Genomic DNA, 19084 nt, shown 5'->3' with positions numbered 1-19084 from the left:
TTTCTTGGAGAGCCCCGCTCCTGGCCGTCCATCCATGCCAAGGCCTGCACTGCTTGGGGCACAAGGAGAGGCCCTCGGGGTGGGGGTGCTGAGGGCCCCCGGGGCCACACAGGATGGGGCGCAGCATCCCCTGGCTGGTGATTTCAGGAAACGGAGCGTGAGGTGGAGCCATGAGATCAGGGAGGATGGGGGCAGCCACGGAGGGGAAGGAGACAGTGATAGGAAGGGAGGCAGAGACCCCAGGGGGGCCGGGTGGTCACGTGTCCCTCGTGGGACCTGGGGCTCCGTCTCTGAGGCCCTTTGTGTGTGCAGCCAGCGTCCCCATCAGGGCGGCGGGGACTGCTGCTGCCCCGGTTCCGGTTCCCTTCTCCTGACTCTCTGCCGCCTCCCTGCAGCCCGAACCTGGCCTCCTCTCCACCAGAACCCCGGGCTAAGGACTCAGAGCAGGCAGCTTGGCCACTGTGGAGTCTTCCTAAGGTCTGAGATGGGAGAGGTGAGTGCCAAGCAGCCCTGAGGAGTCAGAGGGAAGGGAAGGGAAGGGTACTGTCTCCCTCCAGCTGCACCGCGGGTGTGCCACATGGCCAGGCCTAGGCCCCGGGGCCCTGCTCGGCTCTGCACACCATGTCCACTCAGGAACCCTCCTGCGGAGGCTCACAGAAGAGAGGGACCAGGTGTAGCGGCCTCCTTCCTACCCACCCCTAGTCCCTGCCCTCCCCAGGTGAAGACAGGGGTAGTCCTGCCTTCTTGGATGGGCGCTCCTTGCCCCCTGATGTTCCCTTCTTTAATCTCTCCCTTTCTTCCTCCACCTCTAAGTAGCCCCAGGCCTCTGCTCTTACCTGGTGGGTGTGGAGGCCAGGACACCCAGAAATCAGCCCTCCAGAGCTCTCCTGGCTGTGGAGGAGGGACCAACACACAGGTGGTCACAGGTCAGGGGGATGCGTCCCCTACGATGCTGACCAGGGAGCTCAGATGGCTGGGGAGGGGCCCGGCTCCACCAGAGAAAAGTAGAAGCTGGTTTCAGGCAAAGGAGGTCGTGGGTGCGGGCAGAGCCTGGCTGTGCCCTGTCTGGCTGACCTGGAGCCCAGGAAGCCCACAGGCCTCCTCCTTGAGGGCAGGCAGTTCCCAGGGGCCTGGAGTGGCAGGCCAGATGTCCAAAGGACCACAGGCTTCAGAAAAGGGCTGTGAGAGGGCACGAGGGCTGCATCTGTGGAAGTGGCCAGAAGTCGGAGGCAAGGAAGACAGCAAGGGGGCTGTCACAGTAACCAGGAGACGGCAGGGGTTTGGGGAGCCTGGAGCTGTGACTGGAGAAGCTTCGAGACCCCTGAGACCATCTGCCAGGAAAAGGGCGCCCCCCTGGGTGGGCATTTCCCAGCCTTGGGAGGGGAGCATCCTACAGCCTCCTCAGCTCCATCACCCCCAAGGCACGACACCCTGTGCAGCCCCCCATGCTTCTGGAGCTTGATTCCAGCTCCGTGGCCTCACGGGATTGGGCCCAGAGTAAGAGGTGCGGTTTAGCGCACGACTTGTTCCTAAGATGGCAAATCCAATTACCCTAAGGACCTTGAGATAGAGAATTGATCCTGGGCTACCCAGATGACCCCTAGTGCAATCATAAGTACCCCTGTGAGAGGAAGACTTGATGCAGCAGCAGAAGGCAATGTGCCCACAGAAGTGCTATGCTGTGGTGCTGGCTTTGAAGGTGGAGGGGGCTCATGAACCAAGGAACGCAGCTTTAAAAGCTGGAAAGCTAAGGAGACCGATTCTCCTGGAGGGCTTCCAGCCTGCACACACCTTGTTCCTGACCCAGTGAGACCATTCTGGACGACTGGATCCAGAGCCGTAAGAGACCACATTCCCGTTGTAAGTCACTGAGTTTGCAGCAGCCCTAGGAAGTGAGTGCAAGGATTTTCTGGTCAATAAGCAGGGCAGGACCGGGACCCCTGAAAGAAACAGACAACCAGAGGAGCCAGCTTTCTGCTTCCAGTCCGGTCTACAGCACAAGGGAGAGGACGTTGATGTGGACAAGGTGGTCTCATGTTGACGGGCAGGACCGCAGCTCAAGCCTGCTCGGGCAGCTGAAACCGGGCAGCATCAGTTCAGGAAAGAAGGGCTCTGTGTAGAGAAGGAGCTCCAGGAATCTGAGGAGGATTGGGTCTCTGAACACTAAGCTGTACACGTGCCAGGCAAGGCTCCCTGAGGCTGGGCCGGGGGTCATTCTGGGCAGATGTGGACTGGATTGGTCTCCAGACCTGGAAGATGTTCACATCTCAACTGGCTGGAATGGAGACACTGGAAAAGCCACACTTCAAAATAGGACGACAGCAAGGAGATCAAACCAGTCAGTCCTAAAGGAAATCAACCCTGAATACTCATTGGGAGGACTGATGCTCAAACAGAAGCTCCAATACTTTGGCCACCTGATGCAAAGAGCTGACTCATTGGAAAAGATCCTGATGCTGGGAAAGATTGAGGGCAGGAGGAGAAGGGGATGACAGAGGATGAGATGGTTGGCTGGCATCAACGGACATAGTCTGAGCAAACTCCAGGAGATAGTGAGGGACAGGAAAGCCTGGTGTGCTGCAGTTCCTGGGGTTGCAAAGAGTCAGGCACCACTGAGCAACTGAGCAACAACAAAACCAGCCCCAAAGGAAAAGCTGCACAGTTTAGAAACGTCTTGAAAAGAACAAGCTTACCCACAAGAGAATTAACTACCAACTGAAGCAAAACTCAGTATTTTAAATAAAGGAGATGGCAAAACCAGACATTTAGCCCAAGAGCATCAAAATGTCCAGAATTTAACAAAAAGAGGAAAAACACAATTCATAAAACTATTAGTAAAAAAATTGACCCCCAAATATGGAATTAGTAAATATTTTTAAAATCATTAGGAATATGATCTTGGATTCAAGGAAAAATGTGCACTTAATGAGGAAACAAATAGAGAATGTCAAAAGAGCAAAGAAAACTATTCAAAAAAGAATAACATGGGAATTTTAGAACTGAAAAATGCTAAGTATCTAATGTGAGTTAGATGGGCATTACAGAAGATTAGCTGTCTACAGCTAATATCACACATAACCATGAAGAAGACTGAATGCTATCCCTCTGAAGTAGAGAACAAAGCAAGGATACCCACCCTTATCATTTCTATTCAGCATGTGTTGGAGGTCCAACGTGGTGCAGAAAGACATAGCAGCTATAGCAGATATACAGGTTAAGTGAATATATAAAATATGCATTTGCAGACAACATATTTATCCATGTCCTGGAGAAGGAAATGGCAACCCATTCCAATATCCTTGCCTGGAGAACCTTGTCTCTCCCTTGTGCTGTAGACTGGACTGGAAAGGCATCTAAGCAGAAAGCTGGCTCCTCTGGTTGTCTGTTTCTTTCAGGGATCCTGGTCCTGCCCTGCTTATTGACCAGAAAATCCTTGTACTCACTTTCTAGGGCTGCTGCAAACTCAGTGACTTACAACAGGAATGTGGTCTCTTACGGCTCTGGATCCAGTCATCCAGAAGGGTTTCACTGGGTCAGGATCAAGGTGTGTGCAGGCTGGAAGCCCTCCAGGAGAATCAGTCTCCTTAGCTTTCCAGCTTTTAAAGCTGCGTTCCTTGGTTCATGAGCCCCCTCCACCTTCAAAGCCAGCACCACATGGACAGAGGAGCGTGGTGGGCTACAGTCCATGGGGCCGCAAAGAGTCAGACATGATTGAGTGACTTTCACTTCACTTATTTTCCATGTAGAGAACCTCAAAGGATCTACAGCCTATTTCCTAGAACTAAGTGAATTTACTAAGACTGCAGGTTATGAGCTCAATTTTTAAAAAATCTACAGGAGTATATGAAAATGGAGAAAACTGTAAAACAGTGAAATTAACAATATCACCCCAAAGTCAAATATTTAAGTATAAATCCAACAAAATACGTGCACAAACTGCATGTAAAAACTCAAAAGCACTGATGAAAAAAATAATGACCTACATAAACGGAATAATGTCCATCGACCAGAAAACCAATTACTGTTAAGACTTCAAATCTCCCCAAATGGATCTATGAATCTCCGAAGTATATTTTCCAGGTTATTCACAGGCTTATTCTAATATTTATATGGACAAGCAAAGAAACTAGAAGAGCTAAAATAATTTCGAAAAGAAGAACAAAGTTGGAGGCCTTACTATCTGATCTCAAGATTTGTTATAAACTACAGAAATTAAGACAGCATGGGAATTGGTAGACGGACAGATCAATGAAAGGGAATAGACTCCAGGAATAAACCCGCTCATCCAGCCAGTTTTGATTTGGGTGTACAGGTAATTCAATGGAGGAAAAACTGTCTTGTCAATAAAAGATGGTGGAATAATTGGATATCCGAATGTGAACTGTGAAACTTTCCTTATACTGCAAAGCTTACACACACACACACACACACACACACACACACACACACATACAAAGTTCAGAATGGGTCCTAGACCTAAACGTAAAACCCAAAGCTACAAAACTTTTAGAAGAAAATATAGGAAAAAATCCTTATGGTTTTCCTTGAATCAGTTAAAGATTTCTTATGTATGTGTGTGCCCAGTCACTCAGTCGTGTCTGACGCTTTGCAACACTGTGGTTTGTAGCCCACCAGGCTCCTTTCTCCATGGGATTCTCCAGGCAAGAATATCAGAGTAGGCAGCCATTTCCTCCTCCAGGGGATCTTCCCCCACCCGGGGATCGAACCCACATCTCCTGCACTGGCAAGAGAGCCTCTGGGAAGCCAAAAGTTTCTTATAAATGATACCAAAAGCACAATTCATAAAAAAATAAAATTAATAGATTGGACTGCATCAAAATTGATAATTCTAGTGTTTCTAATGTTGTCACTAATACTAAAATATAAGCCACAGATGGAAGAAAATATTTGATAAACACATTGCTGATAAATGACTTTTATCCCAAATGTATAGACTCTCACATGCCCCAGTGGTGGAGAGGGTATGAAGCAACTCAAGCCTTCATTTTTACTGATTGAGATGCAAAATGTCACAACTTTGCAAAACAGTTTGGCGGTTTCTTACAACTTTAAACACATGCTTACCACACAGCCTGGAAACCCAGCTTCCAGGTATTTATCCAAGGGAAATGAAAACAAATGTCACACAAAATCTGTATTTGAGAGTTTGTGGTGACTTTATCTACAGTCACCCGAAATTGAAAATGACACAAATATCATTTGACCAGTGAATGCATAATCAAAGTGAGCTACAGCCACAAAGTGGACTGCTATACAAAACAAAACAAATGATGGATAAATGGATCAATATGATGAGATTCAAAAAGCGTATGCTAAGTATGTCTGGACAAAGCTATAATTCAAAGAGATACACACCCTTCTGTATTCCTATCGGCACTGTTTACAACAGCCAAAACATGGAAACAACCTGAAAACTGTCCATCAACAGGTGAGCGGATAAAGAAGACACCATACACGCGGAATGCTAGGAGGAAAGAAAGAAAGTGAAGTCGCTCAGTCGTGCCTGACTCTGTGCGACCCCATGGACTGTGGCCTGCCAGGCTCCCCTGTCCATGGGATTATCCAGGCAAGAGTACTGGAGTGGGTTGCCATTTCCTTCTCCAGGGGATCTTCCCGACCCAGGGGTCGAACCCGGGCCTCTTGAACAGCAGGCAGACTCTTTACCATCTGAGCCACCAGGGAGGCCCACATGGAACAGTACTCAGCCATAAAAAGAATGAAATAATTCCGTTTGCAGGAACCCAGATGCAACTAGAGATTATCATACCGAGTCAAGTAAGACAGATAAAAGCAGTTATCATATGATGTCACTTATATGTGACATACCGTATGATGTTACTTACGTGAAATCTAAAAAGTGACCCAAATGAAATTATTTATGAAACAGAAACACATTTACAGACATAGAGAATAGACTTATGGTTGCCAAAGGGCAGGTGGGCTGAGGGAGGGTGGGGTTCAGAGCTTGGGACTAGGCTAGCAGAGGCTAACGATTATTTATACAGTGGATAAGCAAGGTCCTGTCATATAACACAGGGGGCTATACTCAACATCCTGTGATAAACCATAATAGGAAAGAAAATGAAAAATAATACACACACACACACACACACAATATGTATATGGGGCTTCCCAGGTGGCACTGATGGTAAAGAACCTGCCTGCCAATGTAGGAGTAAGAGACCCAGGTCGGGAAGATCCCTGGAGAAGGGAATGGCTGCTCACTCCAGTATTCTTGCCTAGAGCATGGCGCGGACAGAGGAGCCTGGCGGTCTACAGTTTGTGGGGTTGAGAAGAGTTGAATATGACTGAGTGACGAACACCAACAGCATCCATATATATGTATAACTGAATCACTTTGCTGTACAGAGGAGATTAACATAACATTTAAAATCAAACATACTTCAATAAAACATCTTACAGAAAAAAAAAAAAAAAGACCTGTGCAAAGCATGGCAGAGCAAGAAACTCAGGGAAACCACGTTCCCTCAAAAGCAACAAAAAGTCTTGCAAATGGTAAAATTCCACCATTTTGGAATGAGAGCAATTATAGGCAGAAAACAAAGTGAAGGGTTTCCAGAGAAACTGCTGAAGCTCAGAGAGAGCAGTGAGTCTGCGGCAGTCCAGATCCACGGCTGTTCTGGTCTGTGCCCTTTTTGCAGCTCAGGGTACATTCTGTGAAAAGCTCAGACCCAGAGCGCAGTCAGTAGTTTGACAGGGAACTAGATTGTGCAGGAAAATCTCTATTCCCAGGGTGTTATTACTCTTTGATTTGACTGTGAGCTCGGCTCTGTGAACAAAGCCCTATGCCCAGGGCGTTACTGAAAAAGAAAAAAAAAAAAAAAGGAATCTGCTGGTAACATCACAATTGTCAGAGGCTGCGATTTCAGTTAGCGCAAAGGAGAGAGCCTGGTCAAAATTTAAAAGGAAGACCTGGAGAACTGGGAAACTAAAGGGAACTTTGAAGAGTTCCAACACATTCTGAGGTTCGAAAAGGTTGTGCGAATGCACAGGGCTAGGAGGGCACAGGAGTGGGAAAGAACCCGCCTGCCAATGCAGGAGGCATAAGAGGCACCGTTCGATCGCTGGGTCGGGAAGACCCCCTGGAGGAGGGCATGGCAGCCCACTCCAGCACTCTTGCCTGGAGAAGCCCATGGACGGAGGAGCCTGGTGGGCTACAGTCCATGGGGTTGCAAAGACTCAGGCAGGACTAAAGCGACTTAGCATGCACACAAGCATACGTGTGCCCAGGAAAGATCTGGAAAAGGCCGAGAGTCTGTTACTCCCCGAGGACTGACATTGAGGCCCTCTGAGAGCAAGAAGGAAAAACTAGGGACAGTGTGGAAACCACCTGAAGTTTGAAGGTCACCTTCACTCACAGATAAACTTGACTAAGGACGGAAAACTGATGGTCAGGGCAGTCAAGGAAATCTGCTCCATCACTGGCTGAGCGCGACGCTGTACAGACATGGGGCGAACCCCAGGAAGCCAGGCTTTAAGACACAAGCAAGGACTTCAAAACACAAGAAAAAGTAAGCAGAGAACTCGGCGGCTGCACACCGCAGGGAATACACTTATCCCAGGAAAGCCACTAAAGCAAAAGGCAGCAAATACAGAAACAAAGGCAAACAAACAGCCCCCGAAACCCCAGCAGCGACACCAGTCCCTGGAGGGAGAGGAGCTGATGGCAGAATTGTTACAAACCGTCATTTAAAATTTCCAGTTTTCAACAAAAGAGTCTGACCCAGGCCCTGAGACAAGAGCGTATGCAGAGGAATGGAGCACTGAACAGAAAACACCCCTGGGGCAACCCAGATGTTGGATTTAGGAGGCAAGCAATTTACATCAGTTAGTGTAAATACGTTCAAAGAACTTTAAAAACTATGTTTAAAGAATTAAATTGAAGAGAAAAAAAAAATAAAAGAGCCAAGTATAAATTCTGGAGTTTAGAAGTACAAAATCTGAAATGAAAAATCCACTAGAGAAACTCAACCACAAACCTGAACTCACATAAGAAAGAATCTTTGTGTTCTTAGTCGCTCAGCGGTGTCCGACTCTTTGCAACCCCACGGACTATAGCCTGCCAGGAGCTTCTTGTCCATGGAATTTTTCAGTCAAGAATACTGGAATGGGTTGCCATTTTCCTCCTCCAGGGGATCGTCCCGAAACAGGAATCAAACCCATGTCTCTTGCATCTCCTGCATTGGGAGGCAGATTCTTTACCACTAGCATCACCTGGGAAGAGATTAAGAACAGGTGGCAAGAATACACAAAAGAACTATACAAAAAAGTCTTAATGACCTGGATAACCATGACGGTGTGCTCACTCACCTAGAGCCAGACATCCTTGAGTGTGAAGTCAAGTGGGCCTTAAGAAGCATTTTTACGAACAGCGTTAATGGAGGTGATGGAATTCCAGCTGAGCTATTTCAGATCTTAAAAGATGATGCTATTAACGCCAGCTGCACTCACTATGCCAGCAAATTTGGAAACTTCAGCAGTTGCCACAGAACTGGAAAAGGTCACTTTTCATTCCAATCTCAAAGAAGGGCAATGCCAAAGAACGTTCAAACTACTGTACAATTGCGCTCATTTCACATGCTAGCAAGGTTATACTCAAAATCTTTCAAGCTAGGCTTCAACAGTACATGAACCAAGAGCTTCCAGAAGTACAAGCTGGGTTTAGAAAAGGCAGAGGAACCAAAGATCAAATTGTTAACCTTCCCTGGATCATGGAGAACGCAAGGGAATTCCAGAAAACCATCTACTTCTGCTTCACTGACTATGCTAAAGCTTTTGATGGGTGTGGATCACAATAAACTGTGGAAAATTCTTCAAGAGATGGGAATACCAGACCACCTGACCTGTCTGCTGAGAAGCCTGAATGCAGGGCCAGAAGCAACAGTTAGAACTGGACATGGAACAACAGATTCAGACTGGTTCAAAATTGGGAAAGGAGTATGTCAAGGGTGTATATTGTCACCATGCTTATTTAACTTATATGCAGAGTACATCACAAGAAATCCACAATTCACAGCTGGAATCAAGACTGCCAGGAGGAATATCAACAACTTCAGATATGCAGATGACACCACCCTTATGGCAGAAAACAAAGAGGAACTCAAGAGCCTCTTGATGAAAGTGAAAGAGGAGAGTGAAAAAGCTGTCTTAAAACTCAACATTCAGAAAACTAAGATCATGGCATCTGGTCCCATCACTTCAAGGCAAATAGAAGGGGGTAAAGTGGAAACAGTGACAGATTTTATTTTCTTGAGCTCCAAAATCACTGCAGACAGTGAATACAGCCACAGAATTAAAAAACACTTCCTCCTTGGAAGGAAAACAGTGGCAAACATAGTTGTCGTTGCTCAGTCGGTTAGTCATGTCTGACTCTTTGTGACCCCAAGGACTGCAGTATGCCAGCTCCTCTGTCCTCCACTATCTTCCGGAGTTTGCCCAAATTCATGTCCATTGAGTCTGTGTTGGTATCTAACCATCTCAACCTTCTCCTTTTGTCTTTAATCTTTCCCAGCATCAGGGTCGTTTCCAATGAGATGGCTCTTCACATCAGGTGGCCAAAGTATTGGAGCTTCAGCTTCAGCATCGGTCCTTCCAGTAGTCTTCAGGGTGATTTCCTCTGGGATTTAGGTTTGTCGTGGTTTTACTTCCAAGGAGCAAGTGTTTTGGTTTGTTTTGTTTTGTTTTTCATGAGAAGCCTAGACAGTGTATTAAAAAAACAGACACATCACTTTGCCCACAAAAGTCCATATAGTCAAAGATATGGTTTCTCCCAGAAGTCATGTATGCATGTGAGTTGGAGCATAACAAAGGCTGAGCACTGAAGAATTGATGCTTTTGAATTGCGGATCTCAAGAAGACTCTTGAGAGCCCCTTGGACAGCAAGGAGATTGAACTACTGGATCCTAAAGGGAATCAACCCTGAATATTCATTGGAAGGACTGATGCTGAAGCTGAAGCTGCAATTCTTTGTCCACCTAATGGAAAGAGCTGACTCATTGGAAAAGACCCTGATGCCAGGAAAGACTGAGGGCAAGAGGAGAAGGGGACGACAGAAGGTGAGATGCTTAGATGGCTTCACTGACTCAATGCACAGGAATTTGAGCAAACTCTGGGAGATAGTGAAGGACAGGGGAGGCTGGCATGCTGCAGTGTGTGGGGTCACAAAGAGTCAGACATGGCTTATCGATTGAACAGCAACCAGAAGAAAGAATTAGGAACCAAACAATTTTCAAAGAATGAATATCAATTCTTCACAGACTCTTTCAAAAAATAGAAGAGGAGGAAATACTTCCTAAATCATTGTATGAAGCCATTATCGTGACGCCAAAACCAGAAAAAGATATCACAAGGAAAGAAAACTACAGATCAATATGTCTTATCAATATATATGAAAAAATTCAAAATCAAAAATCAAAAAAATCAAAACTCTAAAACAGAAAACATTTCAAATCAAATCCAGGAAAACAGAAAGAAAATATACAGCATGATCAAGGGGATTTATCCCTGGAATAAAAAGTTGATTTAACATTTAAAAATCAATTAATTAATATAATACACATCAATAGAATAATGAAAACCCAAGCCACACAATCATCTTAATATATGCAGGAAATAAAGCACATGACAAATTCCAGCACCTGCCCTCATGCAAACACTTGAGGAAAAAGCAATAGATGGAAACTTTTTCAAACTGACAAAGGTCATCTGTGGAAAACTCACAGCTAACGTTATGCTTAATAATGAAGTCCTGGATGCCTTTTCCAAAACATCGCCAATACAAGAAGGCCTACTATCATTTCTATTCTGCATTGTACTAGAGATTCTAGCCTTGGCAATTAACAAAGAAATAAATTAAATACAATCCCTATTTGCAGCAGCTATGACCTTGCATTTAAAAATGCATGTAAAAATTATTAGAACCTATGGGGCTTCCCTGGTGGCTGAGTAGGAAAGAATCTGTTTGCCAATGCAGGAGATACAGGTTCAGTCCCTGGGTCAGGAAGATCCCCGGGAGAAGGAAATGGCAACCCACTCCAGTGTTCTTGCCTGGGAAACCCCCAGGACAGAGGAGCCATGGGGTCACAAAGGGTCAGACGTGATGTGCACACATACATATAAACTAGAACAGCAAGGTTATGGCACATGAGATCAATAGGTTAAAAAAGCAGTTGTATTTCTCTGTACTGGCAATAAACAACCCAAAATGAAATTAAGAAAACAAATCCATTTACAATAGCATCAAAAAGAATGAAATACTTGGGAATAAATTTACCAAGAAAAGTGCAAAACTGACTATCTGAAAACTACAAAGCACTGTTGAAAGAAGGCAGCTCTAAATACGTTTTTAAAAATTCTATGTCCAATGATTGGAAGACTTAATGTTGTCAAGGTGGCTGTCCTCCCCAAACTGATCAGTGAGTGCAACGCTGTGCGTGTGCTGAGTCTATTCAGCCGTGTCTGATTCTTCGGGACTGTAGGGACCATAGCCCGCCAGGCTCCTCTGTCCATGGGATTCTCCAGGCAAGAATACTGGAGTGGGTTGCCATTTCCTTCTCCAGGGGATCCTCCTGACCCAGGGATCGAAGCCAGGTCTACCACGCTGCAGGCAGACTCTTTACCGTCTGAGCCACCAGGGGCTCCTGAAATATAACATGTATATTATGACCCTATGTGAAATAGGTGACCAGTCCAAGTTCTATGCATGAACCAGAGCACTCAAAGCCAGGGCCCTGGGACAACCCAGAGGGATGGGGTGGGGAGGGAGGTGGGAGGGGGGCTTGGGACACCCATGGTTGATGCATGTCAATCTTTGGGAAAAACCACTACAGTATTGTAAAGTAATTAGCCTCCAATCAAAATAACCAAATTAATGGTTTTTAAATGATGTTTTCAAAAGTCTACTGGTGGAAGCTTTTCAAAATAGCCCAGAACACCAAAAAGATAATTTCTGTATGGACACTTTGCAGGAAGTTACCGTTCTGCATCCTGAAGGTACCTGTGGCTCCTGTTGTAGGACAGTGAAAGCTTACCGCAACCTAGAGGTAGTTTTTGCTCGAAGAAAGATGATTGTATTACTAGGCCACGTCTTGTAACATTACACGCATTGTTCCTGGACTAAATGTAGCCCAGTGAGTCTGCTGCAAGTTCTAAGAAACCGAACTAAGGCACAGCCGAAGTGTAGGAACAAAACCAACGTAAAACCGGTGAGTCCAGCACACAGAGCCAGCACACAACCCTGAATGCAGCCAAATCTTAAATGAATGGAGAAGAAATACTTTCTGAGTAGGTGACATTTGCGAAGACACTCAGTGCTGGAGGAGAGAAGACAGAAAAGGACAGAGAGAGAAAAGGAAAGATAAATTATATCTGCATGCTCATCATCTCACAGCTATCCCATTGAAAAGCTAAAAAGGCCTACAACATAGGACACAAACATTAACAGCAGATGGCATACGTAAGTCTTACTTGTTTGTATTAAATGTCAGTATATGAAAGACTCCAATTAAAATGCAGGAATTAGAAGAAGGGACAAAAGGTAGGACTCTCCTCTATTTGAGCTACATGCATTTTAGATACTAAGACTCAAACGGCTCAAAAGCAAATGGATGAAAAAAGATATGCGTTACAAATAGTAACAGAGAACTGAAGTGGCTGCTTTAATATCAGATACAACGCACTTTAAGATAAATGTTGCTAGCGAGATGACATTTTAAAAGGATAAAAGAGTCAATTCATCAAGTAGTGACAATCATAAACATCTGTGCTCCTAACAACTAAGCCCCAAAATACCTGGAGAAGAAACTCAAGAGTTGAAGATAGGAACAGACAATTCAGCAAGAGTAGGTGGAGATTTCAAAACTCCACTCTCAATAATGGGTCTAAAAGCTAGAAGACAAGGGCTGGAAGACTTGAACAACACTGTCAACCCGCTAAACCGAACAGGAATTCACAGAGCCTGTCACGCAGCAGTAGCAGAAGACTTGTTCTTCTCAAGTGCTGCTGCTGTTGCTGAGTTGCTCCAGTCATGTCCGACTCTGTGTGACCCCATAGACGGCAGCCCACCAGGCTCAGCCGTCCCTGGGATTCTCCAGGCAAGAACACTGGAGTGGGCTGCCGTTTCCTTCTCCAATGCAGGAAAGTGAAGTCGCTCAGTCGCCTCCGACTCTTCGCGACCCCATGGACCGTAGCCCACCAGGCTCCTCCGTCCATGGGATTTTCCAGGCGAGAGTGCTGGAGTGGGGTGTCATTGCCTTCTCTACTTCTCAAGTGCACACAGAGCTTTTTCCAGGGAAGATCATATATTATGCCATAAAACAAGTGTCAGTAAGTTTTAAAAGATTTTAAAAGGACAGACATCATACAGAGCATGCTCTCATGAGAAGTCAATGCCATGGGTGTCCCTGGTGGCTCAGTGGTAAAGACTCTCCTGCCAATGCCAGAGACGGCGTTCAATGCCTGGTCTGGGAAGATCCCCCAGGCCGAGGAGCAACGAAGCCCGTGAGCCGTGACTACTGAGCCTGCGCACGGAGAGCCCGGGAACTGCGGCTACGGAAGCCCGTGCACCCTGGAGCACTCAGCAGCAAGAGACGCCTCGGCAATGACAAGCCCCCACACTGCAACTGGAGAAGAGCTCGTGCAGCCAACAGGGGAGACCCAGGACAGCCAAGAAATAAACAAACTCGTCATACAAATAAACAGACAGAAAGACAAAGGAAACTTGGGAAATTTACACTTACTGTGAAATTTTAAAAATATGTTCCTAAATGACAATGAGTCAAAGAAAAAAAAAGTCACAAGGGTAAGCAGAGCTCATGTGGAGACGCATGGAAACAAAATCACAACATACTGAAACCTGTGGGATGTAGAGAAAGCGGTGCCCAGAGGAGAATGCGTAGCTGTAAATGCCTACATTAAAAATCAAGAAAGATTTCAGAACTGTAATGTAACTTTCTACCATAAGAAATAGAACAAGAAGAGCAAACTTAATTCTACCAAGTTCAAGAAAGGAAATCAACACTGAATTTTTATCGGAAGGACTGCTGCTGAAGCTGAACCTGAAGCTCCAATACTTTGGCCACTTGATGCGAAGAGCCAACTCATTGGAAAAGACCCTGAGGCTGGGAAAGACTGAGGGCAGCAGGCCATGTGGATGGCAGAGGATGAGATGGCTGGATGGCATCGCTGAATCAACGGACACAAGTCTGAGCAAACTCTGGAAGGTAGTGAAGGACAGAGAAGCCTGGCGTGCTGCAGTCCATGGGGCCGCAAAGAGTCAGACATGACTGAGCGAATGAACAGCGACAAGAAAGCAAATAGTGCAGACCAGGGTCAAAAGTTAACGGAAGAGGGAATGGAGGACAGCAGAGCAGATCAATGAAACCACAAGTTGGTCCTTAAACTAGATTAACAAACCTGACGAGCCTTTAGCTAGCCTGACCAAGAGAAGACCAGAACTCAAAGTAGCAAATCAGGAATAAAAGAGGCAACATGACTTTCAACCTCCTGGAAGTAAAAAGTGTGATAAGGGGATACTTTGAACAATTGCATGCCACCAAGTTAGATCACTTGATGAGATTATTTCTGAGAAAGCACAAAATATACAAGAAAGTGGAAAAAAAAACCTTGAATACATTTGTGAAAGAAATCGAGTTAGTAATCACAGCTCTCTTCACAGAGAAAAGCCAGGTACTAGCTGGCCTTACTGGTGAATTCTAACACATGTTTAAAGGAGAATTAACAATAGTCCAAACCCAAACCAAAAAAGCTGAAGAGGTAGGAATACTTTCCAACTCATTTTATGTAGCCGACATTGTCCTGATACCAAGGCCAGACTAAAACATCATCTAAAACAAAAACCAATAGCTCCTGTGAATATAGATGCAGAAATCGCCAATAAAATACCAGGAAACTGAACACTGCAATATAAAAATAAAAAAGCTTACACAGAAAGACAAAGCAGGACTTATCCCAAGAAAGAAGACTGGTTCAACAACAACAAAAAAAATTCAATTAATGTGATACCCTATATTAATAGAAGAAAATATAAAAACCATATGATAATTTCAACAGATACTGAAAAAAGCATTTGACTAAGTCCACCACAGATTTGTGATAAAAACTCTAAATAAAACTGAAAGTGAAGGGAACATTTTCAACCTGATAAAGACTATCTAGAGGAAACCTACAGTAAACCTCAAACTTAATGGTGGGAGCTTGGATGCTTTCTTGCCAAGATCAAGAGCAAGACAGACACATCAGCTCTCATCACTTCTCAGCACTGTACAGAAGTTCTAGACAATGAAATCAACCAAGGGAAAGAAATACACGACATCCAGATTGGAACAGAGGAAGCCCCTGAATCTTTGTTTTCATCAGGTAACGTGATCTTACATATAACTAACTCTAAAACACCCATAAAGAAAACTATTGGAGCTGATAAATGAATTCAGCAAGGTTACCAGATCAACGTACAAAAGTTAGTTCTGTTTCAGTAAACCAGCAATGAACAATCAGAAATGAAAATTTAAGGCTGAAATACCTTTCACAACAGAATCAAAAACATAAAATGCTTTGGAACAGATTTAGCAAAAGAGGTGAAAGATGTACTGAAATTGATGAAACATAGCTGGTGGAAATTAAAGATCTGTTTGGATGGGGATACATTCCGTGTTCATGGACTCAATACTGTGATAATGGCAATTCTCCCTAAATTGACTGATAGACTCAGCACGATCCCTATCACAATTCCAGCAGAAATTTTCTTTTCAGAAGCTGGGAAGTTGATCTGAAAAATTATATGGACATGCAGTTGTGGCCCGGAGGATACAAAACAATTTTGAAAAAGGAGAACAAAGTTGGAGGATACTGGATTAGTCTGCTAGACCTGCCAGCAAGATACCACAGCTGGGGTGGCTTGGAAACAATAGATTAATTTATTACATAAATTGTTATTATTATTTTGGCTTCACTGTGTGATATGCAGGATCTTAGTTCTCTGACCAGGGACAGAACCTGTGTGCCCTGCAGTGGGAGTGTAGAGTCTTAACCTGGACCACCAGAGAAATCCCTTACGTAAATTACTAATAAATTGCAAATAATTCTTAAACTTACTCTGTCACAGTTCTAGAGGTCAAAATCTGAAATCAAGGTATCAGCAGGCTCTCCGGGGAGACTGTGTCCCTTGTGACTTCCAGTTTTGGGGACTCCTGCAGCCTGTGGCCACATCACCCCAGTCTCAGCCTCCAGCTTCACATGGTCAGGCCCTTTCTTCTCTTCTCTTCTCTCCTCTGTGCCTCTTCTAAGGACACTTGTCAGTGGGCCTAAAGCCCAGTCAGATAGCCCAGGATAACCTTCAGCTTAGCCGCATTGCCAAGACCACTTCTACAACTAAGGCCAGATTCACGGGTTCCAGGATTAGGATATGCACCTATCTTCTTGGGAGCCACCAGTCCACTCAATTTCAAAACTTACCTTAAGGCTGCTGCCTTATTAAGACGAACTTATCGATGAAACAGAAACAGACTCACGGACGTGAAGAACAGACTTGTGCTTGCCAACAGTGGGGTGGAGGGGGGTGTGGACCGGGAGTTTAGGGTTAGCAGATGTGAACTATTACATGTATATGATGGATTAAAAACAAGATCCTCCTGTATATCGCAGGGAACTATATTCCTGTGATAAACTAATATCCTGTGATGAGCCATAATGGAAAAGAATATGACAAAGAATGTATAGACAGGTATAACTGAGTCAATTTGCTGCACAGTAGGAACTAATGTAACGTTGTAAATCAACCCTACTTCAACAAAAATAAACAAAAAGCAAAGCAGATATATAAAAGAAAAAGACAGTGAGGCACTGGCATAAAGATAAGACATCTAGATCAGCAGAACAGAACTGGAAGTCCAGATGTAAATCCGTGCATTTGTGGTCAGTTGATAATCAACGAAAGCCTCGGTCTCAGGCAGGCCCTATGCGCCTGGGCTCAGGGCAGGGCGGCCGTCCTGACCCCTGTAACTCTGCTTGGGTCCCCGGCTGGTCTTGTGGGGGAGCTTCCTGTCCTTCTCTGCCAGCGCAGACCTGCATTTGGTTTCAGCAGTGGATCCTGGGCCCCAGGTGGGTTCCTGCCCTGCCCCCAGGTAAACGGCCTTTCCTTTCGTCTTTCACTTCAGCCACGGTGGGCGTCTGTCTGCCTGTGTGTCCTCGAGGTGACAGATTTTTACTTCTCTGCCGTCAGTTTAAAGCTTTGATTCTTAGGCGAGGAGGGCCTTTAAAAGTGGGTGAGGATGAGCACTCATCTCTTAGCAGACCTCCACCTGCATTCTATCCAGAGGCGCCTCTCCCACTCCGGTGTCCTTGAGGGGCCACTCTCCAGCCTTTCTTCCTCCTGTATGTCTGCTGGAGGTCCCTGAGCAAGCTCCGAGTGGGGGTAAGCCACTCACCTGGGTGCAGCCCCCTTGGCAGTCCCCCTCGAGCCTGCCCCTGGCCTCGCTAGCATTTTAGCTCTTTTTCTTACCCAGCCGCCACTTCCTGCCAGGTGAGGCCCACGTGAGCCAGTCCAGAGGGGATTGTTCTTCTTTGTCATTCAGGTGACATGACTGGAGGGTTTGTGACCTGTGGGGGTGAGTCCTTGGAGTCTTCTCTGGGTTTTTCTCATTCTTAGGGTGGAAACAACATTCTTTACAGCTTCTGGCCCCTTTCCAGGGGACTGTTGGGTGGAGAATAGAAGCAGAGGCGAGCAAGGTGGTCGGCTGATGCTGGGACCCCCAGGTTCGGGGGCTCCAGGCTGATCACCTAGGAAAGGGGCTGTGGGAAGGCTCACACCGGCGGACAGAGGAGCTGAGGGTCGGGTGGAGCGGAGGGAGACACCAGGTATCCACAGGGGCTGAGAAGAAACGCTGGAGGGCCTGGGCTTCCCAGACTTGAAACTCCTCTGGGAGGTAGATGGGGGCCAACCCGCTCGATCCAAATAGGGCTGTGAGCTCTCTCAGCAAAGAGTCCCAGCTTAGGTCTGTCGGATCCCTTAGGACAGGCGTGCCCTTACAGCAGTGCCGTAGCTTAGGGCTGCAGTTTCCTGAAGGACATGGTCACGCAATTGTGGAAATCAGAGAAGACGAACTAAAGGGGGAAAAGCCAAGGTTCCTCTCCACTCTGAGTAATGACAGGCTCTTGGTGGGCACTGTACGCCCTGCCGGGTCCTTTCCTGGGGGCTTTCCAAGGACCCACGCGGTAACCGTCCCAGTGATCACGTGGGGCAGGTCCTGTTATCCCTGACTCACACCCACCAAAGCGGAGGCAGGGGTGTGCCTGAGTTCCCTGCTGTAGGAGCTTGAATGGGCCCCGCCTCAAGCTGTGTCCACGTCGGAACCCCCAGAAGCTGTGACTCTGGCCTCGTTTGCTGATGTCATGCAGCCAGGATCTGGAGGGGAGATTTTCCAGGTAGGCCCCGAATCCGATGGCAGCTGTGGAGATAAAGGAGACCGAGCAGACGGAACAAGGCAAGGCTTTTTCTTCAGAGCTGCTGGGGCTGGGAGCCGGTGCCCCACTCACCCCTGGGGAGCCTCATAGACGGGCGAACGGTGGGGTTCACGGTGGGAAAGGCGGGCTCGTGACCCACGGGGCTGCTGGTCTGGGATGGTGGGGGACTCATGGGAGGGGGGCTCCTAGGGAGCCCGTTAGGGGCGCACTTGGCTCTCTCTGCCGGGCCCCACGTTGGAAGCAGGAACAGGAATCGGGGCAGCGGTGAGTTATTAATCAGGTCCCAGTGATGGTTACAGGGTCACTGCCCCCTGGCCCCTGCCCTCTGACCTGCAGGCGGGCTTCCTGGGCAGTTTGCTGGAGGGACGGCTCGGCTCCCCGGGCTGGTGGCCACAAGCAGTGGGGTCAGAGGTCCTTTTCCAGGTATGGTCTGCTCATTACCCCTTCGGGCATTCGGTCTCCTACTATTGTGTCTCCAGGGCTAAGTTCTGCATCTGGTGGGACACAGAATTTGGAACTATGATCTCCCGGGAACAGGGCCATGTTTCAGGGCTCTGGGTTCCCC

This window comes from Ovis canadensis, chromosome 18 (assembly GCF_042477335.2).
Source record: "Ovis canadensis isolate MfBH-ARS-UI-01 breed Bighorn chromosome 18, ARS-UI_OviCan_v2, whole genome shotgun sequence".
Classification (NCBI taxonomy): Eukaryota; Metazoa; Chordata; class Mammalia; order Artiodactyla; family Bovidae; genus Ovis; species Ovis canadensis.
The sequence above is the reverse complement of the archived record's forward strand: the minus strand, read 5'-3'. Positions refer to the sequence as shown.